At 42.3% G+C, this 23,070-nt stretch overlaps 2 long non-coding RNA genes across 2 annotated transcripts in view; one reads left to right on the top strand and one right to left on the bottom strand.

Annotated features, from left to right (window-relative positions):
• The window catches only part of LOC121076609, a 128,917-nt gene that overhangs the window by 16,659 nt on the left and 89,188 nt on the right, over window positions 1-23,070 (top strand). The window contains exons 3-4 of the long non-coding RNA XR_005823618.1: window positions 21,287-21,369; window positions 22,715-22,895. This is a non-coding gene — a long non-coding RNA (uncharacterized LOC121076609). The remainder of the gene's footprint in view (window positions 1-21,286; window positions 21,370-22,714; window positions 22,896-23,070) is intronic.
• On the bottom strand, window positions 87-5,895 carry LOC121076610. Its single transcript, XR_005823619.1, has 3 exons — window positions 5,707-5,895; window positions 4,932-5,105; window positions 87-665 (listed from the first exon to the last, which is right to left on the bottom strand). It is a non-coding gene; the product is annotated as an uncharacterized LOC121076610 (long non-coding RNA).

Raw genomic sequence — 23,070 nt, 5'->3', positions numbered from 1 at the left:
TTTTAGGGCATTCCCACTAACAGTACAGCTGTGGCTGATTAATCCAGATCATCTCACTCCACTTGTTATAGTGTGCTTTAATTTTTTATTACTTAAGAATTTATTTTGAAATTATGCTGATTAAAAAGGGTTGTATTTCCATCAGTACCTACATTAATTCAACCTTGTAAAGTTTACTTCACCCACTCAACTGGGTGGAGTGACTCTTTTATGGATGAGCAGATGTTATAGTTGAGCTGTCAATTTTTATATTACTTAATTTATTCATGAGAAATATTTCAATCCCAAACAATCCACTGTGAAGAAATGGCAAGATTTCTGGATTCTGTGACAATGTGGAAATTCAATGATGTCTCCTTCATATTCTGAAATTGAGACATTTGCAAATCTGACATTAAAAAGCTTTTAAGTACTGAATATTGTCATATTATGACATTGCGTTCAGCTTGATAGTCCTTGGTAGTTCAGCGGAATGGAGCAGTCATTAGCTGTGTAAATCAGTATAACTCCACATAAGTCAATGAAACAATTCATCAGACGAGCTTTTCTTGTTCTCCTGCAATATTCTTATTTTAGAGATGAGGTTTTCTTGTTCTGCAATATTCTTATTTTAGCCCTCCTAATGATCTTGATTCTTTCTCTCCACTGCATAACAAGAGTACCATCTGAAGGGAAAATAAACAAGCACATAGACTCCAGTTAGTTAGTTAGTTAGTTAGTTATTGTTTAGTTAGTTAGTTAGTTAGTTATTGTTTGATACAATCCCTATGGATTTTATTTTAAATATACTTAATATTTTTATTCTCAGTTTGTGGAAATACCTCATAGCAGCTACAGTAGGGAGCACTGAATGATTGGGTACTTGAGAAGGACTAATGAGAACTTTGAAACTTTGGGGAGGCAACACAATTTCAGGCTGTGGCATTAGCACATCAGTTCAATGCTTCTGCTACAGAGAGGAGCAGGTGTTGGGAAGTACTGGGGGTCCTTTAGGTTTTGGAGTTACCAGTGCAGATGTCTTCATGCATTTTGAAGACTATTTTCACAGCCCAAATAGCTGAAAGTATTTATTTGGAAAGCTCACACCCTGAACTGGAGTCCTGCTGTAAGTGGCCAGCACTGGGATGGGTTTTGTTGTAGAGCCATGCGCAAGTGTGTGACGTAGCGCAGTTGTTGGGAAAATTGGAGGCGTAGCCTACTTGGTATGGTGATGACAGCTTTTCTAGCTCTGCAAGGACAGAGCTGCATGCTGCACAACCTCCAGGCATGTATTCAGAGCCCTACTCGGCACTGCCGATGGAACTGTGGAAAACCAAAAATACCCTTCTTAATGCAGCCAGTGTTGAGAACTTCATTTCCTTAAAAAGAAATCTGGAAGACTTCCCGGATTATGTATGTGTGCCTCTAACTTCAGAGGATAGGACTGTGATGGGAGACTGTGAATAAAAATAATAGGAGAGGACTTTCTTGTTCCCTTGCAATATTCTCCTTTTAGCCCTCCTACTGATCCTGATTCTTTCTCTCTCCATCATTGCATAACGGGTACAAATCTGAAGGGAAAATAAACATGTACATTGATCCCTAGCTGGCTCAGTATCCTGTAATTTGGGGTTGATGAATAGCAAACGGTGAACTTGAGTGGACTAACTTAGAATTCTCATTTGCAACAAACTAGTAAGAATATTTTAATTCACTTAACAATGCATTACATTTTAACTGATTTTCATCTTAATAGATTTTTGTGGGAAAAGACAATCCCCAGTGAGGAGGCTGTCTTGGTGGCATTTGTAACACAGCTGTGTGCAGGAAAGATTTTGAAGCTTCGAGTCTGCTACAAAGACTAGACCAAAAGAGATGTCGAATTCAGAAAACACTGTTTGTGGCTTCTGAGGTGAAGGTGTTTGGTTGATCCTTTCACTGGTGGTTTATCAGGCAAAAGTCAGTTGCACTGTACTGTTCAGAGGCTGTTTTTCAGTGAAACATTTAAACGTTATTTGTTTTCAGTTAAGGTAAAAGTTGGATCTGGGCTCAAAATCTGGTCTCCAAGCATTTTCAGATTTTGGTGATAATTGAAGTCTTTATAATGAACCAATGCCCTTCCCCTGAAGACAAGCACTGTTGAATTTCAGGGTGATCGAAAAGTGCATCCTTTTCTGATTTGGTGGGTTAAAGACCACTTGCAAATTTATTAAAGACTTTAGTATTTAACCAGTTCTTTTTGTTCCCTCATCCCAGTTTCTAGAAACCTTCATTTATGCTGAATTCAAATTAATTATTGTAAGAGCTTTTGCCCTTCTCCATGACTTATTTCTGCCCTCTGGCTGATCAGTGGTCCATGGTCAGCTCTCAGATCTCCAAGAAGCTGAAAACACATAGAACATTTTGACATTTAGGAAGGTCATGTAACTGAAGAGGTTGAAGGACTGATTTAACTAGCAGGAGAGCAGTTCATTCCCTTTTACATTCAGGTTGTTTAAACAATTGTTTTCCACTTTGAAACAGGCTTCAATTTTGTTCTTTTTCATGTGACTGGTCTATACTGCATAGCACCCAAATAGGAATCATCTTGTAAACCTTCTCCCTTGAGTGTTATCTTCCAGCCCTCCTTCTCTCTGTCCCATGCATGTGTTTCACAGGTTGGAGATGCTACACCAACGGCTGATGAAAATAGAAATAGAAATCTTATGGCAAGCATAATGTCTTGCTAAGGGGACACTTGTAACGGCATCCTCAGAGAGAGATTGTCCCAAAGAGGCATGGTTTCAGGTGACAAATCTGTAATTGTCTTCTATGGCAAAGAGGGAAAACATTAGCTTTTATCTCAAGCTGATCTTTTCGGAGTAGGCATGCATCCAACTCAGAAGCTCAGACCTAGACTTCAGGATTTGAGGACAGATATGAATCAAGAGCTGAATTTTACTAAGCTTCTAGATGTGATTTTTTACCTGCTTCTAGATGTGATTCCAATAGGATCTGCCACTGGTGTTTCCAATCTGGCAGAATTTCATGCATGTGTTTAGTGCAGGCACTGACTTAAAGCTCCAGGTGAGTTTTGGTCCTGAGTAATTTACTCTCTTCCATCCCTGCCTGTGCTGTGGAGATGAGCAGGCTCTTCTGCTTAGAGGAGAGCAAGGTCAGGAGAGTTTTCCTTACATCCTTTTGTCATAAGTAATACTGTCTGATCTGGTGCACTTGATTCTAGACGTGTTAAGCCAAAATTCATGTGTTCTCTGTGGACATGTACAGGTAGCTATGAATTGATAATAGACAATGGTATTTTTGCCATGCATTTGTTTAGGCAGAGGAGCAGCAATTGCAGTAGTTGTAAGCTGTGTGATAGGATATTCTACGAAATTTAAATTCAGTAAAGGTAGTCTGAGGATTACAGTGGATATTAGTATTAACCAATTACAAAAAAAAAAATCTAAATTAAATGTCAACCCCCACCCAGGTGTGGTCATTGAAATTCAGATCCAGATGCAAGATTGGCATCTTGTGTGTATCTGTGCTGTGCTGAAACAGTGGCAAAAAGCAACAATATTCTCCTCTATCTCTTAGCAAGCAGTTAATCGAGCTCTCTGTCTCAAATATCTCCTCAATGATCAGGAGTTCTTAACCGCTCACATTTTTCATTCCTCCCATCACCTGAGAAGGCTTGTCTATTGTTAAACCAAGCAGCAGCGACTTCCCAGTGAAATAAAATGAAACAAAGCAAAACCTTTCTCTCATTCTGTGAGGTCTGTTTAATTTTAATTCTGTTGCAAAATAGTTTGTCTGACTTAGTTATGAGTGAGTGGAAAAAAGTGTCACTTTGTGTGGTGTTTCAGTGCCAAGCTCTTAAAAGTAGTGTAGTTGGAAATGGTGAAGACCTGGGAGGTCACCTAACAGCTGCTATTCCCAAGCAGGATTTGTTCCTATAGTGTGGGGGTATATATACATTACATATATTATATATATTCTATATAGAGAGAGTAGTACATGTATATAATATATATATATTGGGTAGTTCATCTATTTAATGAACTCGTTATATAATTCACTTGTTAAAAGGAAATCCAGTGATTTTCTATTATGCTTTTTCTCTGATAATATTATCCCTCTATTTTCTCTCTGTCCTTTATGTTTTTGAAACTTCTGTAACTCCTACTGTGTGCTTCAAAGCTGCATCCAAAGATCCAAATTTGGACAGATTATTCTGCTTTATCCACCACCAAAGGGCAGCCCCCCTGGGCTGGGCTGTACCATGCGGGATCAGACGCACTGACTACAAGCAATGTTCTGGGTAAGGAAAGTAAGAAAGTACAGTACAGTTACGGAGAGAGTGATGGGGAGTTCAGTAGGGAGAATGGCGTTCACATCCTGGAAACTACTATGTGCTCTGGTCAAAAGTGCCATTAGATCTTCAGTGCTCAAGAGGATCTTTAATGATGCTTTAAATTCAAAGGGCTCTCAACTTAGAAGTTTTGCTTTTGATATAAGACTTGTTAGAGCAGAGTTTTATTTTCTTCTACACTGTAAAAAATGCAAGCTGTTTTCTATAAGATGACAGAAGCTGTCAATCAGTTAATTTGTTACTCAGACACCTACATTTTTACAGCCTTGTTTAGCATGCTTTTTTGGGTACATCTACCAGAAAGCCTTTCGTAGAGAGGGGTTCTCCCGCTATGTGAGATCATTTTGTCAAATGCTGCCCAGGCACTTGTTCTTCTTGTCTCACTGTATTTGTACAGCCTATACAGCAGATTCATGCTCTGCAGGACCAAAGAGTAGTAATTACAGGCAAAGGCTCTGAATCTATAAAATGTATATGTTTTTGGGGGGTGACAAAAGCAGATTTTGGAGGAATAGGTCTCTAGTGGCTCTTGTTGATGTTGCCTGGATTGTGAGTGCTTGGGGTCAGGATCAGAGAGGAGCTGTACTTCTGTCCTCACCTTTGTCTACAGTATCTCCTTTCAGGTGTCATATCGGATGTACGCTCACCCCCGGATATGGGTTTCTGTTCGTGCCAGATCAGGTCCTGGCCTGTCTGCTTGAGTTCATTCTGCCAGAGGTTTTCTCCAGGGCTCTGTCAGCAGCAGTACATGGTGACCAGGCATCTGTCCGTCCTAAAAAACATTTCGCCTTTGTTTTAGTGGATGCTAGAGAAACTGTTAAAACAACAAACGCTTTATGCATATGGTTTTTGATGACTGGGCGTTTCTCCTTCCGTTGTGATCCAGGAGGGCCCTTGCTGAATGGTTAGGGCGTTACAGCTCTCAGACCAGCACTCTTCAAACAAGTTACTCTTGCTGATGGGAAGCTTTCTTTTTAAGCTGTTTGGGTTCCTTTCTGTACTCTGCAGTCTGCAGAGAAGTAAGTTTATCTAGCTTGTTACTACTTTTCTGCTCATTTTCTACAGATAGCCCTCATTTCAGGTTAAACCCAAACATTAAATATCCTGATAGCCATGTCAATATTCAGTATTCTTTAACAGTTAAAGGACAAAGCCAGAGCATTATATTTAACGTTTCTGGAAAAAAAAAAAAAGGCCCAGGGCATCTTGTGCTGGTTGTCCCTAAACCAGTGGCTGTTTCTGAAGAATCAGCTGTGTACTTCCAATTTCTTTTTAACCTTTCAGAGTCTTAAATTTTAGTTTCTCCAAGACAGGCTGTCAGAGGTAGACAAGTATTTTTGGACAGCCACTTCCTCAGGAAGCAATCATCATACCTTTGAAAAACTCCTTGAATGTGTTATCATGAAGTGCTGGGCATTTTAGAAGGTAGCACCAAGACCACAGTACTGGATTCTACAACTTGTACCTGGAAGATCCTACAGGAGGCCAAAGGGAAGACAGCAAAGTAACTGGGGTGAGAATCACCTAGATGTGGAAGGAAGAGCAATGGCAATGGTTCAAAGTGGTGCAGGCCCCAGTTGTGAATGCAATTGTGACAACGTAGAGCTTCATGTTCCAGAACGATCTGTCAAAAGCAGTTGTGCACTATCATCACTGAAAGACCCACTGTGGGTTTTAATCTGGTGCCTTGGTCCATGCGCTCCTAACTGAAAACTGAAGCAAGGCCTGTGGTGCCGTGTGGTGAAGGATAGGTAGGTCTGGTGTACTAAGTCTTCATCTGGTATCTTCCAGGGCGATTTTTGATCCTGTAATTTTTCATCTCTAGTTTGGATTAAGAATAATTCACTTTATAAGAGTTTCCCATTTAAAAAAAAAAAGAGCAGCTTCAGATTACAAGATTCTGCAGAAGAACTCTGTCTGGACAATGTCTTACACAGACTAATATAACTTTCCATGTGGGTTTCAAACACCACATCTAAGGCAAAGGACATTAAATGACAAAGGTTTTCCCTGTAGTTCCTCTTCCCTTGTGCTATCTTTTATATGTAAAGATCATCAGGTCTAAGGTTATTAATTGCTTGTCAATTAGTTTGAAATCCTCTGGATCCAAAGCTCTCACCCTTAGTGCTTAGCTGTTTTTTATTTCCTTGCAATATAAGAAGTGAGAGCCTGGGCTCTTTATCCCAAGTTAAATTAAAATCCTGTATTTCAGTTGGGGTGCATGGGCTGTCTCGCTGCGTGCAGGTCCGTGCAGCTCACTGAGCTGGGGCCTGGCACCTGCTGTCTCTCAGTAACTTTAGACTGTGGTGCGGGCTGGATCATGTGTCCGAGATGGGATTTCAGCCTCTTCTCATCATTTTAAGAGTTTAAATTGGACAAAAAGCCAACCTTAAGTTTGACCATTTCAGCTTAGTGGAATCAATGCTGAGCACAAAGCAAAGAAGGTGAGGTGGCTTGTGCCTGTGATTTGGCTAGGGGACAAAGTATTTACATTGGTTAAAAAATAAATAAAAATGGAAGTTTTCCATTTCATCATATGCAAGGTAGATAAAATACATGGGTGAGCCTTGAGCCTCTTCAGCTCCTCTCACCTCTCTGCTCCTCTGGTGTGCAGAGGAAGAGGTGTTTGGCTTCGGGAGGCTGGCAGGGTGTGGGTTGCTGTAGGTAGGGCTGTGTTTGGGGCAGGAGTCTGGCCTCCAACGTGTTAGTGCTGCACCTTGTCCTGTGCTCACACAGATGAAGGAACTGGCGTTTAGCTGGCACCGGGCTCTACTATTTTGGCTGATAAGGTTCAGTGTAAACAAATGCAGGTCTGTGAATTATCTGGCATGAGGATCAGTTAGGGGTGCTGGCTTCCTATAGCCTTAATCTCGTTGGCCTAAATGATTTATAAACTGGCAACATGATAAATGTTGTTTTAAGTGGACAAATCACATTGAAGAGGTGTAACTTTCTGTCAGTGTGTAACATGACCGCTTCTCTTAGGGGAAGAATAGCAATCACAAGGAGCAGTGAGGGTAACAGGATCACAAGTAGGCATATTCCTTCTCTGCAGCATAAATCATTAGAAGGGCACTTCTTTCTTTCCTCTTTGCTTGTCCTTCTTCGTCCTTTCTTTTTTCTTTTTTTTTTTTTTTTGGTGCTATTTTCTAGTGCTTCCATACCATTTTGGAAAGCTAAACCCTCCACTTGATTTGTGCTGCAGTTTCTTCATAAATCTATGAAGCTTGTCTCCATCAAGCTGTATTTTCCATTAAAATATGGTTCCCAGGTGATTTCCAATACTATGAAAAACATGTAGCCATAAGTCTTTCACTGATTGTTTATTATCTGTTTAGGTGCTCTTGAGGATTTTGACAGCTAGGACTTGTATCATATGTAATGTAATAAAAGTGAATGTCTTCAGCATAACAGGGATAGCTGGCCTTTCATTTCTGTCTGCAAGGGCTGTATTTGTTTTCTGTGTTTTTTTAACATGAAACTTTGGGTCTGCTCCAAATCGGGTCAGCTTAAACTTTGTGTTTTCTTTGCTATATAGATGAACAAAAGGCAAAAGAAAATCCAAACAAAACACTACAAAAGCTTTCCTGTTATAAACAGCACAGGAAGCAGTAACAACAAAGCTAGTATTTGTGTCGGTGGAGGAATAGTTTGACTTCAACTGGCTTTCAGCATGGACACACCATTTCTCCTCTGGCTGCAGGAGATGCATCAGGACATTGGTTGTCTGCAAAACTGCAACTCTTTCACACGCAAAGTTCCCCCTGCCCTTAAAGACAACTTCACATTAGCATTACAGGGTCAGCCTGTATGTTAGAACTGACACGTGGTGGTGCACAGGAAACCTGGGCTAGGAATAAAACCTTACCCAAACTTGCACAGCGTGTTGTGAGTTCAGTTCATCAAGTCTTTGTGTGCTGCCTCTGCTGCCAAAAGAGATGCTGCGTTTCCTTGGCACCTGTGCTGACACGTGTGATGCATTGCAAAGAAACCATAGCGGGCCTGGCAGCGGGCTCTGGACAAATTCTGTCTAGGAAAGGATGACAGAGGTGGCCCCATCACAGAAGGGAGGGAAAGAGGAGGCTGTCTTGAAGGTGGGCCAGGAGATAAGGGAGCTAGCTTGCATTTGCAGGCCTTGTGGTTACTGTCAAGGCAGTCTTGTGCGTTGCCTCATTGTTTCCCCATCAGTGGATCAGGGGAGTATTGGTTATTATAGTAAACCAATGCAGGACTCAGAAGGAAAATAACTAATAATTATTAGTAAGGTTTGTAATTTAAAGGTTGGCTTTGTAACAGGCAAGCAAAGTGATTTACTGTGATCAGGAAAACTACCCAGTTTGGACTTCAGTGCCTTTGTAACATGGAACATCCTCTCCCTGCCCTGCGAGGAGATGTCCTTACTTCCCTTCCCAATGGTATTCATGCAGTGGCTGAGTAGAGTTGATATAACTGTGAGTTTGCTTTGTATCTTCTCCAGCTGGACCTCAGAACTGGTTTTCCAATGAGAAACTACTGTTTCCTAAATGCTTGGTGAAGCTCTTAATTGTGAAAATGACTAGTTTAACTTATGACATCAATTTGAAAAACTGCTCATTAATTTTTGAGGTGCAGCCACCTTCCCTAGAGGACAGAACTACTGATCTCATCTACACCTAAAACCTTGGCTTCATCTGCTAGCAGGCATGTCTGATCTGCAAATGAAATTTGGCTTACCATCTTCGTTTCCTTATAAACACCCCTGACTGCACCTTTGGCAGAACACATGATAATTAAAGAGTTGTGGCTTATACTGTGCAGGCTGAACAGAGTTGGCAGGGAAGAGTTTAGATGAGCAGCATGCCACACAGAAATATTGTCTTTCCCTCCACTTTCCAGTGGCATTTAATAGCAAAACTGAAACTCTCAAAGAGCTACGTGAGCTAAAATGTTTGGGTTGATTTCTTATTGTTTGCTTAATATATCAGATTATTTAGGCCTAAATTATCTATGCAGCTGGTAGACAAATAATTCAACATAAACAGAGTGCAGGAATTGAAGGGGGTGCGATCTGAATAAGAAGCACTGCTTGAGAAATTCTTTATCTGCCTACAGGAGTTTTAAAGCATGCGGGGTTGGTTTGAATCCACTAAATGTGAATGGTTCAAATCCCTGGCTTTTTCAGACCTCCAGAGACATCAGAGCTTCACCAGTGCAAACCCCATCCATTGATAGGCAAGGTAGACATATTTTTAACTGAGATTAAACTTTGTCAGAACTGAAATAACTTCAACTGCTGCAAATTGACCTTTAAAAGTATTTTTTAATATGTTTTGTTTTCAAAATAAGAGTTCTTTGGATCTTTGTTTCACCTGGATGCTGGCCATCACTAGCAAAGTAATTCCACATGGAGACCTCTCCTTTCCTCAATTCTCATCTTCTGTGCTACTTTCAGTCTGCAGAATTGCAATTTCCTCCCTTTAGCCCTGACTGTACAGATTTCATCTCCTGAGTCTCAGCCCTCCTCTTGCCCACAACATCCAAGGAGTGTTCCTAGGCACACCAGAGAAATTGAACTGGAATGCCCTGAGACATCCAGAAGCTGAGTATAAAGTGCACAAAGGTTTTGTCTTTAGTAGTTGATTGGCTTCCAAATTTACTCCCAATGTGTTCTGTCATCATTAGTTTATAATTTTAGCACTGATTCACTCCCGAAATGAAAACCTCATAAAGAGCAAAGACTGATGTAGATGAAACCCTCTGGGTTATGATCTGTTCATTTAGAGCCAAATGGCCCGCTCGTTAATGCCTTTGCCTTATGACCAATTACTAGATATTTCCTTATTAAGCAAAAAATCACTTTTGCCCAGTGTTGTAAACTAGCTTAATAGCACTTCACCTTCTTCTGCATCATAGCAGTTGAAAAAGATTGGGAACGTAGGGTTCATTTACTGACCAGCTCAACATTGGAGGAGGCTCTTTTTTTTTTTTTTTTTTTCTGAAAATGAAGGTGGACAGGCAGAATACTTTGTCCTTCCTCAGTAAGGACATTGAAACTGGAAGATGTCAGGGCTTTAGCTGTGACACTCTAAAAGGCTGTTATTCCCCAAAATGTTGGTGCTCTTGTTTTGGGGGTTATATGACTGAACCCACCAGCTTGGGAGAAAGAAGAAACTCTATTCACAGGTTATCTTTCTTGTCTCGCCACTCTTTCTAAGCCAGGCCTACAAGCTCCACTTCCACCCATCTTAGTCCATCAGTCTTTCCTGAAGTTGTAAGGACTGTGTGGGTTTGGAAGCAACCTGCTTCATCCAGCCACGTTATACCATTATTTTTGTAATTAAGGTCCTGTGATTATATGGCATGTGCTTTTCCTCTTAGCTGTTCCAGGAAGTTGTCATTCTCAGCTTTCATAGCCCCAGATCACTTATTCCTCTTTTTCCCTTGACAGGAAAGGATAATTGCTGTATACTTAGAGTGCTTGCACACCATATTCAGTATGTACTTACTAAATATGCACATTTACCTATTTAGACAACGGCCTTCTTTTCCTAGCTGAGCACATTTTTAGCCTCCTATTGTGCAATACGTTCCTGAAGCTCCTACTTTCCTTTCTCTGTGCCTGTTTCAGGTTGAATTTGCCTCAATTCTGCTGCCCTCAGTGAGGGGATCTGTGCCCAGTGCTCCAGGCCTGCGGGGTGCAGCCCGTTGCCCTGTCTTCCTGGGGCTGACGTGCTTTGCCTTGTGTTCTGTGATTTTCTCTTCTCTTACAGCTACATCACCAAGCTTGCTTGCCATCTTCTTGTGACTGACAAATACACCCAGGTGCATATCTCACTGCCAGTTGAAGTGTTTGTACTTCACTGCAAAGTTACTATTTTTACACAGCATTTGTTTTTTATGCTGTTTTTACCAGTACTTCCAAATCTCTAGTTCTTCCCTTTTTTTCTTGAGGAAGATGCTGATCACCCCCTCTACACTGATAAAGCCTCCCTGGGGCTGAAGCATGGTTACGCTCTCACCTTTGTAGTTTGCATTTGGAAGAACTGATCCATCACCTTTGGTGTGATTGTGGTCTGCTTAAAGACAGCAAACGTGTGGTCGGAGGATGCACCAAGCTCTGCAGCTGGTTACTAGCATGGACACGGTTACTTTTGGATATCCGTGGATATTTCCCAGCAACAGGTTATAGCTAATACACTCTCACAGTGGCTTTAAAAGAACTGTACACTCTGGACTAATCTATCTGATGGAATAGGATGAGTTTCAGCTACTAAACCCTCCCTCCTGAGGCTAAATGCTTTAAGTAGGATCTGATGCAGATCCTTATCCTCGGACTGTCAATAATGGCTTCAGAGCACATCATCTCTTTTTCCTTTCAAATGTAGTTTATTCATTTACTGGTGTTTCCAAGTCAGCCGGCAGTTAATATACAATATTGTGTAAATTGGATGTAACTGATTTAATTTATAAATAGCAGAGTTCAGTTAGAAATGTACATTCAGTATTGCATGCAAAAGTCAGACGCATGCACACACACACACCAAAAAAATCAAGAACTTGGTTATCAGTTTTCCAAAGGTTATAGCTGAGAATCCTTCTGCGTGTCTTCTGACTCTGGACCTTTCATGTTTTAGGCTTTTGTACGCTAGTGTGAGCCTAACAGAAACCTCCTTTGTATAAATGTTAATTGAGGTTCTCAGGTGAGTTAAATTGTCCATGGGGCTTCCAACTTTCTTTAAGTTAAACTAACAAAATCCAGAAGGATGCAGTGAAAATCATGAAATATTCCTTTTTTTCCTAAAAATTTTACCTTCGCATAGGTAGACCTAGAAGTATTTCTCATCATTTCTTGTCATGACCCAAGTTAGCTCCCCAGCTGGTGATGCTTCTCAGAAATGTGTGAGGTATTCCACAGTGAGAAGTTGGCACCGAACATTTGAAATGGAGGTTTGGTGCTGCAAAGGGCTTCATGCGCCTGGGCACTGCCACCAACGTGCACTTGCATGGGCTCTGGGATTGGCTTTAATAAAGGAGACGTGGCCTGAGCTGTGGTAGGACTGCAGCTTCCACTGTCAAGAATCACAGGCTTTTACATTCCTTAATGTATTTAGGAAAATTACTTGATGCTGTGAATAATTCAGGGAACTTCAAGATTATTGGGCTGGCTTTTTAATCTTGTGCTTTGTTTTGCTTTTAAACACGCTCATTTTCAAACTTGTGGTTTCCAAACAGCAACAACTGTCATTTCTCTCAGACACAATTCAATTAAGGAAAATCTCATGACACTTCATATTTTTTAGTTTATATGTAGAAATCCCTGTCAATAATAATAACATTTTCTGGTGTGAGTTCTTGGGTTTGCAATCTTCCCATGTTTTCTCTATGGATCCTCCTCATTTTTCACGCTAGGGTGATCATTCCTGGTTTGCTCTTTGAATATTTGGTAAAGCAAAACCAAAAAAGGTGAAAAGCCAAGAGGTATAAAGATGGGAATTAATGTTATGAGGAATTTCCAAGTATTTGCCCAGCAGCTGTCTCTTGCACATCTCCAGCTTTTGCTCAAGCGATTGGTCTTACTTGAAGCGTTTGCATTTGAGCAGCGGGATTCAATATTGAACCAACTATCAAGAAGCAAGGGATATGGCCTTTATCAAATTTAATAAACCTTTGAGGACTGCAGAAAAAATACACTTGTCTTTAAAAATCAGGCTCTTCAAGTGAAAACTAAACAAACTTGAATCAAATTCTTGCTTGTAGATGCGTTGCGAAAGCCAGCTATTAATTGCTTTGCAATAGAAATTAGTAATTTTAGCAAAGTATTGTATTTCTTTTGATGCTCTGCAATGTCAGTTCTTTGCTTTTTTTTTTGTTTTGTTTTGTTTTTTTCTCCTTTGACATGGAGATCAGAATCTGGCCTGTATGTTGTAATTACGGTAAGAGAAGTATACAAATACAAGCATGTCTAAATACGTGAATACAAGTCAGGCTATTAATTCAGAGAGCCTTGCCACATTTATTCATGTTCTGTGTTATGAGATTAAAGCTATAACATAGTTATGTGAATTATAAGCATCTCTTTAGCAAGTCATATATTAACCATAATAATTTTTAAAGGGTGGAGCGTGATTTATTGAACATTGTAAGAAAAACTAAGGTAAATGAGTTAGCTCAGGGGTGGGGCAGCAGCAAACTGCTGTGGAGACTCTTACTCCCTGAGGTGGTAGAGGTTAAATGCATTACAGAGCTTATAGGCTCGCTCCCCAGAGAGAAAGGGGGGCAGACGTTTTTAGCTGACATGTCAAGGACACCTCGCATTTGCCCTCCTCGCTAATGGTAAGATACTGAGCTGATAGCAAGGTTGCAGTGGCAATTTTCAGAGAACACTGGAACACAATAGGTGGCTCCTAATTAGGGAGGAGGACAGTGTGTTGGGACAGGCCTAGCACTTCAGAGGTCCCCTAGCTGAAGGCACTGTGAGTTTGAGACCACTGATGCAAACTTGGACTATTAATAAAGCGATAGCGGCCAAGAGGCATTTTAGTTAAAGTTTCCACAAAAACAGCACTCTGCTTTACCTTCGTATGGAGAGCTTGCACATCAAACTCAGTCCTGGTCCTGCACCACTGAAAGCAGTGTACTTCAAGCAGCTGGTGATGGAGATGGCTTTTTGCTCACCAGTGCCCACTTAAAACCACTAACTTTGCTTAGGAGAGGTGGAACAGGTACATAGGAGCAGGACACGCTGCTGTGATGGAGGGGGGTGTCAGTGGATATGTGCACGTGCAAGAAGGTGCTTGGGGAATGGTGGGATTGCTGTGTGAAAGGAGAGAAAGTTGTAAGGAGGTCAGGCTATAAGAGTGAGAAAAAGGAGGAAGAAAAGAAGGACCCTGAGTAGGTAGGTGGAAGTGCAAGGAGGGAAGGGGAACTGGGAAGGAGCAGCACCTGGGGGTCCCAGTGGCATGACTCAAATATTGCTTCAGATTAAATTCAGGAACTCCAGACTTAACTAAAATTAAAAAAATAAAAGTAAAAATCCACTTGTGTGGTGGAGAAAGCTCTTCTAGCTGGCAGACTGCCCAATAAGATATCCATGAGGGTTGGTCCTGGAGAACCACAGCAAGCCAAACCTGTGATCTGTACTTGCAAAGCTATTATACTTAGGTGTTTTAATTCTCATCGGAAAGTGGTTTGTTTCATTAATGTCCTTCTAACCTCACTCCACAAAAGTCCCAGATATGGAGGGATTACACAGGTAAGCAGACAGAATATGTAGCATGCAGATTTTGCAGCTTCTTTATCAAAAATCTCTTGACAAGTCTCAGCCATTGTCCTGAAGAGCATGAAGGAAAAATGAGGATGTAATAGCATGAGAACAAGGAGGACTTGAAGAAGACCTGTTCCAGGGAGCAGTGCTTTGTGCTGCACCGAGGCAGACCCTCTAACAGAGGAAGTGAAAAGGCAAAGCCATGGGTTTTACATGTTGGCTAGGGCTGGCTTTGAGCTGAGCTGCCTGGTAGCAGAGAGGTGCAAAATTTTGCCATAGATCACGCTGAAAGGTGGAAGGAAATGCTCCATTGATTTAGGTGGTCACGCAGCAACCAAAGGCATCTACCTGCTGCCTGCCTGCCAGGCTCCTGCCTTCCCAGCTACCTCGCACCCAGCGAGCCCTGAGAATGCCCCCTCCCTTAATCCTCTGCTGGGAGCTTTGGGGCTCAGTGGAAGAAAGGACCTTGAGCTGAAGGAGGGAGGGTTGTTTGGAGAAGGAAATTCAGTAAACTCCAACCTCCCAGTGAACCTGCTGGGGCTGATTTGCTGCCAGCCCCTGGGAACAAAACTGCAGCGCTCAGTTCCTGACTCCCATCAGCTCCCACAGCCTGGAGGGTTCACACTGCTCTATCTGGCACCTCTTCCCATGTCAGAACAAGGCATTGTGTGCGCGATTTCAACATGCTTCTGGTTTTGTTCTAACTGCCAAGAAACACTAGTTGGGTTATTATGAAATGATTGAGAAGCATTTGCTCATACAAATTATTTGTTTTAAGAGTTTAGTAATTAAATGTCAACACACAGTATTGGTGTCTGAAAAGCTCTCGGGTGAAAGCCCTGCTCTAACTTGAAACTATAATGTGCTGTTTCTGTTCTCTCGGGAGAGATTTGTCTCCTCGGTATAAAGCACCTCGCTGCAACACGCACCATCCTTGGCCTTCAAAGGCACCCTTGTGCAAAGGGCGTGTTGCATTAATTTGTTCAGCCAATTTAGGGTGTGTGGCATTAATTTGTTTGGCCAATTTGTTTAGAATCTGGCAGAGCGTAAGCACCCAGTGCAAGGGCTGTGCATAATGCCTGTGTCATCTGTGCACCACATCTCAAGGGCAGCAGATTTACCCCATGGGGCCTGGCCACACCTTGAGTCCCTGCTCTAAAGAAACAAAGGTAGGAACCGAGGTGCTTTATGAGGGCGAGTACGAGAATGTTTTGTACTTGGAACCAATTTCTAGCTGCGGGAGTGAGACAGTGTTGGAGTGCCATCCGCTGCTGCTGCTGACTGTGGTCACCTGGGACGCGTGGCAATAATCACACCCACAGGGAGCCCCGCTCTCCGTCGATGGAAAACCACATCCAATTTGATGTGAAACGACAAGCTTTTGGTGCAGTAGTGTGTAGTGCACTGCAGATTGTTAATGCCATGCCTGCCAAGCTTTTGATTTGCATAGAAATCATTGACTTTAATCCAATATGATTTTGTATGATCATAGAATATCCTGAGTTGTAAGGGACCCATAAGGATCATCAAGTCACTTCTGTATTATTCCTGTTCCCCTGCAATGTTGGCGAGGAGCTGTCAAAGTACTTTCCAAGATATTTATTTGGAAGGACCAGCTAGCTATAATTAATAATTACAAATTTTGTAAAGTCTGATTTAAAAATAAGTGACCATTGTTCCAAATGTGAGCACCTATGGACTTCAAGAAGAGCTTCCAGACATCCAGCACTAGGCTTTACAGTGAATTGTTGATGAAAATCCTTATCTGAATATTTTAACTGAACAGGTGACAAGACCTGGAATTAAAGCTGATTGGCAAGACTGTAGCATTTTCTATTTCCCACTAAAATTTCCTTCTCACAAAAGACTGCACTACCAGCTAGCTTCCTTCAGAATTTAGACTAAATGTCCTGAGGTTTGTGCTGTCATTCTGGGAACACATCTGTATTTTGAGCAAGACAGGCAGTGAGTTCATGGCAGAGCTTTTACTTGACTTGAGGAAGTCGGGTTTGTACCCTGGATATCTCTGCACTGCCGAATGTGACAGCGAAGTGCAAGAAAAGGTACCCAGCCTAGATATGGATCTGTCTAGAGCTTCATGTACACATACATACTGCGAGCTGCTGTCAGATCAGGGGGTAGGCGAGAATTTTGTGAAGTTTGTAGAGCAGTCCTTACACAGTGCTTTGAAACGTGTCTGAATTGGCCAGGCTTGTTCACTGGGTGCCTGGGAACGAGCTGAGCTGCTGGGGAGCAGGATGTATGTGTGAAATACTGCAGGAAGCAGGTGTGCAGAAACGTGCACCTTTCCCAGAATAAGGCTGCACGTTTCAGAGCACGTTAAGGATACTCACGGATGACCTACAGTGAGCTATACACTGTGCGATCTAAAGCCAAGGGCTTTATGTCAGGCTTAGAGATTTTGAATGGTAACACACTTTTCAAAGAGCCTCAAAGTAATTAGCCTTTCGCTCCAAGTTGACACGCTTACACTTTTAATATCAGGAATAAGGAAGAAGACTAAGGCTTCTAACCTCAAATCCATAGCAGCTTAGGCACTTTCACCTTGCCGGTTTTGTTATGACAGCTCTTTGTTTGGCTGATAGCGAGTGGTGTTTTGAATAGAAGTGCTTCTGCTGCGTGCTTTGCTATCTTCCCGTAATAAGGGAGGACTTGGAGGTTATGCAGCAAGGTGCTAATTGACATTAACACTCAAGACAGGAAATGCTGACACAATTTAAAATTAACATCCTGTCAATATACTGCTGACCTGTGTTAAACGTGCGCTTTGTCAAACTTTCAGAATTAGATTTTAATACAGAAACAGCATAACACTGGGAGTCTTGCTGGTCTCGAGAAGACTACATTTAATACAGTGAGAAGTCACCCAACTGTTTTCCATTTTAGCTTACCTTTTCTCAAAGAGTGAAGTTGTTCTTTGCCAAAAGAAAAAGGTCGAATAAATCAAGTAGTCTAAAAGAGCCAAAAATAATACAGTATTTGGCATTTGTTAGTAATCAAAGACTGAAATAAATTGTCCTTCGGTTCTCAGTTTGTTTTAGATGTTGCCGTACCAATGGCTATGAATCCTGGAAATGGACTTTTCCCAAGACTGCAGTACATGTGGCATTTTGTACCCAGCCAGGCTATCGTGGTAACCTCCCACAGTCGGCCTATGCTCAGCATCACATTTTGCTTTCTGCTGTTTCTGCATCCCAACCTTAGCCCAAAACAGGAGGGGACAGACAGGTGACATGGAGCCACCCCTGCCCCCTCGTAGGATGCACTGCGAGCAGCTGTGCCCACATTTCTCTACTTTGAAAAGGGCAAGGGAATAGCTAAATGTGCTGGGAAGATGCTGGGTTTCACCCTTTGTCTTTTGGAGTGATAGTAGCTGATTTCTAGATAAACTGCCCCGCTGCCTGCTTGGTGAGAAGCTGTGGTGGTGTCTGCACAGCAAGCAGCCCGGTCCCGAACTGTTGGGTCGCCCTGCAGAAACAAATGGTGCTGCTTGTTGTCAGAGTCAGAGCTTTTGCTTTGGGAAGGTGGAAGGCACGAGTCAGAATAATGCCGAACAAGAGAAAACAGAGCACGCTTGGGCGCGGCCTGATCTGTGGAGGAGGCTGTTTGCTGAACATTAATCAGAGGTTGTCCCAGGTATTAGGAACAGCATGAAAAAAGGCACGAAGCCAGGAAAAGGTGATGAAGAGAAGGAAGCACTCGGAGGAGAATATTGGGCTGCGTGGAAGGAGCAGGAGGTGGAGCAGGGCAGGTTGAAATGAGAGGTGGTGGTAAGCGCCGACCTGTGCAGGCTTGGGGAGTGTGGAAATGTTTCAGGAAGGTGGTGCAAGCTACATATCACTCCTGGCAAACTTTCTCTAAGAAAATAGTAAGTGGGTGGCCCGTTGCTATATGTGCTTCCCACTGACGGTTCCTGGGAGCGGGCCAATGTTGTGTGCTTCAGTTCAGGTTAACAGTGAGACTGGGAAAATATTGGCTGTAGCCCTGGTTCTACAAACTGTTTGCACAGGGCATCTATTGGCATTTGTTAATAACAGGGTGCTCCAAAATTTGGCCACTTCAGGTCGTGTGTGTGAAATGGGGGAAAGTGCTACCGTGGTGAGGTGGGGCTCAGCTGCAAAGGGCTTTTTTAGCTGCAGCTCTAGGTGGGAAATGTCCAAAGCCACAGCCACTGGATGCACTTATCCCGTGTTACCAGGTACTAGCTGGGCTTATAGGGTGCTGCTCTATGCTGGGGCAAAGAAAATTAAAATTATAAATGGGACATATGTTGGAGGCTTGGCTCTTTTCTCTGAAATCAATTGGCAAAGGGCACTCAGAGCAAAATAGTCACTGTCAAATAGGCTGTGCTTTGCTCTGCATCCATCCTCTGCCCCCCTCATACCCCCTAAAAAAAAATCGTTTTGCTTTTTTTCATACAAATCCAGTAGGTTTTTAAGTAAGGAACTTAACTATCATGGTCATACTATGCTCTTGGGGAGCCAAAAAATTGCTTTCGCCTACAAAATGTTTACATTGGCTGCCAGGTTCCTCCTGATTTCCTCTGTTGGGAATGAATAATTAAGGAGTGAAGTGAGAGGTGAAAAAGGCCTCTATGTGTTTAAGCCTAATGTCACAGCTTTCCAAGGACAAAGCTTCTAGCACACAGAAAGGTTTCTCTGTCAAGCAGATGAATTCAATAGCTAAGCAAGATGCCAAGAAGAGGAGTCAAACAAAGCAGCGAATTCCCAGTAGGAAGCTTTTAGTATGCACTTAGGACAGGTATTGCATGAAATGGATGCAGAGCACACATATGTGGGACATACAGGCAACACACATAAGGTGTTAATAGTCTAAGCTGATGCCAAGGAAGAAAAAGAGCAGACAGGGTCAGCTACTATTTCCTGAGCTAAATTTTCCTTTTCTTACGGTGGTCAGAGCCAGGGGTAGTTTTACAACGTGCAAAACATGCACTTGTAATTAAAATGAAACTCACACTGACAGAGAGAGGGGATGGCGAATGTTGACCTCACAGGCTGCATCTGCAGAGCATTTGGGGACACATTCTTTTAGCAGAAGCAATGTTGGCTTTTGATAGTCTTTTTAAATAAAAGGTAGGCAGGAATAAAGTTCTGTTAATTTGTATGCGCTGCATGAAGCCGTTTCTCAGAAGGCAGTGCCGGTGGTACTTCAGAGCAGAGAACTGCCCCACTATGGTTTTTTAATTTCTATTCTTCTGTTTGAAAACAGAGGTGCTGCTGGTTCTTGCAGGCAGTGGAAATTAATATAAAAGCAAACAGAAGAAACAATAGGAAGGTTTTACTTATCTGTTCTGCTTGTTTTCTGCTGCTAGGCTTTGCAGTGCTGTGCTCGTGTAGCTATTTAGGCAGGTAGGTCCCTGGCGGACCTTGCCAACACACCCGGGTTGGGCTTGCAAATCTGCCCTTCTGAAATTGGACTTGGGACAGGAGCCACGGATAACTTCATCTGTGCTCCAGCACATCCTGGCTAACACAGGTGGGCTTGCAGAAAGAAACGTGTGGCACTTTGGTTTCTGAGCTGGTGTGCCGCTGACCCTCCTCGATGGCAAGGCAGGACCTGCGGATGCACCTGGCTTGCACCGTGCTTTTCTGCTTGCCTGGGGGAAAATCTCTACCCCGGTCTTTTGAATGTAAGATTCCTGGGGAGAACGGGTATGTCTGCTCCTCGCTTCCAGCCCTCCTAGACTTTTTAATCTCCTGCACTAACCAAAGAATCAACAAGTATATCATCTTCCCTGCAGCGAGATAAGATCCCTTAAGAGGCAGAGCACTCTGCCTTCCAACAAACTCATGCATAAAAGGTTAATTTAGAGCATGGGGATATCTGTGCATGTTGAGCAAATGGAGAGCTGGAGGGATTCTTTTTATTCCTCCTCCTCTCTTTGCGTCGGCTAGCGAGTGCAGGTTGAACATAGGACTCCGCGTTACGGAGCACCTCTCCATCACCCGAGCCTTTTGTCAATTCACCCAATGTGACAATTACAGCATTTCAGAGATGAGACTTTCTAATCCTATTACTCATTCATCAACCTGCAGATGATAGCAGAAGCCAGATCGAACAGTGCCAAAAGAGCAGTGAGGAGCCTTCTCCAGTGCTGTGAAACTAGGCTTAGCTCAGGCACAATAGGTGTGTAATTTAAGGTTTTGTTGAGCTGAAATCCAATCACATACTTGACTGGTAGATCACAGAAAGACACAGACAAAAAGAATGAGATAATTCTACCTCACACAAACACTTGAATCCGGCTTTGACTTAATAACAAGTGTGTGATCAACCTTACACTGTTTCTTTCTTTTTTTTTTTTCTTTGAACCTAGAGATGGGATGGAGCTAAAATATTTTACCTACTTGGGTATCAGCCAATAATTTAAAAAAAAAAAAAAGTACCAGAAGATAATGGAGGAACTTGCTTAGACAAATAAATGGAAAAAGTACAGATGCTCATTATATGAAAGATAATATGAAAATATAACTTATGGGCTTAGCTCAGTGCTATCTTGTCAGCATCTGATACCTACTGCTTTCCCAAGGATGGAGAGGATCTAGCAGATATGAGAAGAACAAAGCTAAAAAAGTAAAATCTTGACTACAGAAGGAGAAAGTACACTGTGAACCTTACTGCTGTCTTTCCTGTAACTAAAATACTCCTTTTGTTTTGTCCTCTTTCAGGCACATGCTGTAATTGCCGGAGGAGCGGTGGGAGCTCTCATGGGTAGGTGAAGCAAACACCAAGGTTCTGCAGCTGTGAGCAGGTAAATGGGAATGTGGGGAGGAGGGGGCCTTAGTTGTTACCTCCTGTGGAAACAGGAAGGTGGATTCACTCCTTTCTGTGTTTACAGAGGTAGCTTTTCATTAGGTAGAGTGTATTATTTAGATTCACTCTCGTAAAGGGGAACGTTCAATACAGCCTGCTCCAGGCATGGCCTTTATACATAAACAAAATAAAGTGCAGGGCGCATAAGGTAAATGGTTTAGCAGGAGAGCTCTCTGCAACAGGAGCATCCACATTTATTTCCATCACTATCATCAGTGGTGTTTTTCTGTACAGTGTAGCTGTCCTGGCCAAGTAAAAGCCTTCTATTAAGACCAAACTTCAAAAAACACATTTCCACAGTTTTGGTGTCTGTCTTGAGCTCTTCAAATTAACAAGCCTCTGCATGTTAGTGGAATTAATGGTGCATGAAATTTGGTACTACCTTGTAGGTGTTGTGAGCTGGACACTCAGAAATACAGAAGCCCCAAACTAGAAGAGACAGAAAAAAAAAAAGGACTATGAAGCCACTGCTAGGAAGAATGACTCACATATGGTAGAGGAGTGAGTGCTCTAGTGTTGTGGTTGAAAAAGCTCTTTTTAAAGTCTGCCAATCAAGAAAACGCCTTCAAGCCACATGAATTGATGCGTAAGGCTCCAAACGTAATGGTCACTAATATGCAATCAGCACAGTGGGATGTGTTACTCAGATGTAAGCCAGTTGTCAGAGCTAATCTGCTGCACCAGGTAACATGCGGTCCTGTGCCAAAACAAAGGAGCAAACAATGCAGAGACTGGCAGAAAAAACATAACCACCAGCAAAACCAAGAGGCTCAGAGGGATGACAAGGAAAAGGAATCCTGGAGGTCAAAGAGTTAAAAATGAAGTGTGAAGTTTGGCATTAGTTGTAAGAGACCAAATTCCAGGCAATGTTTTCCTTAAAAATAAAACAATAAATTACCAGTTTGCAAGATACTAGGCTTGAAAGCATACAGAAGCAGCATCAATGAAAAGATTTTTTTAGAATAAATGAATTAGTGGGCGAAAATCCCACAGCAATGAAACTGGTGTTGAAACATGACACAAAGTTTTTCAATAGTTTGTAGGAGTATGGGGAGATTGAGATATGTTCCAAGCAAAGGGAGGAAAAAAAACATATCCACAACCCAGTATAATCTGAGAAGCTCACGTTGGAGACTAACATGGTTCCCAAACTGCAAAGATCTCATAGAGATTTCATTCAGCAATATAAACTCTGACATTTGACCAGAAAATCGCCTTGGGGGCATTAGCTAAAATAGCCTCAGCTTTAAAATTGAGGTATGAACTTCTGAAGGCTTTCTTAGTTGTTTTCCAGTGACACTGAGGCAACCATTCTGCATACTGGACATATCAGCATCACTAATTTCGAAGAGACTGAAGATTTTGCCTACGCTTAGCCACAGCTGCCCTTTCATCCTGAGACGTTCTTTCCCTTTGGTTGCAGATGTAGGCAGCTCAGCTGTCTTTCCACCAGCATTAGGACAGGTACAGTTTTCACCACCGTTTTTTTCCTGCTGTCATCTTCCACATTTGGAGGAGGAGTCATCAGGCATTAACCCTCCCACTCTGCACGTAGGTTTTATCCTGCCTTTTTCTAGTAAAATATCGTTTGGGTTCCTTTGTGCTGGGAGCCTCAGCCCGCTGTGGAGCAGATCCCTAG

Source organism: Cygnus olor, chromosome 12 (assembly GCF_009769625.2).
Source record: "Cygnus olor isolate bCygOlo1 chromosome 12, bCygOlo1.pri.v2, whole genome shotgun sequence".
Taxonomy (NCBI): Eukaryota; Metazoa; Chordata; class Aves; order Anseriformes; family Anatidae; genus Cygnus; species Cygnus olor.
The sequence above is the reverse complement of the archived record's forward strand: the minus strand, read 5'-3'. Positions and strand labels throughout refer to the sequence as shown.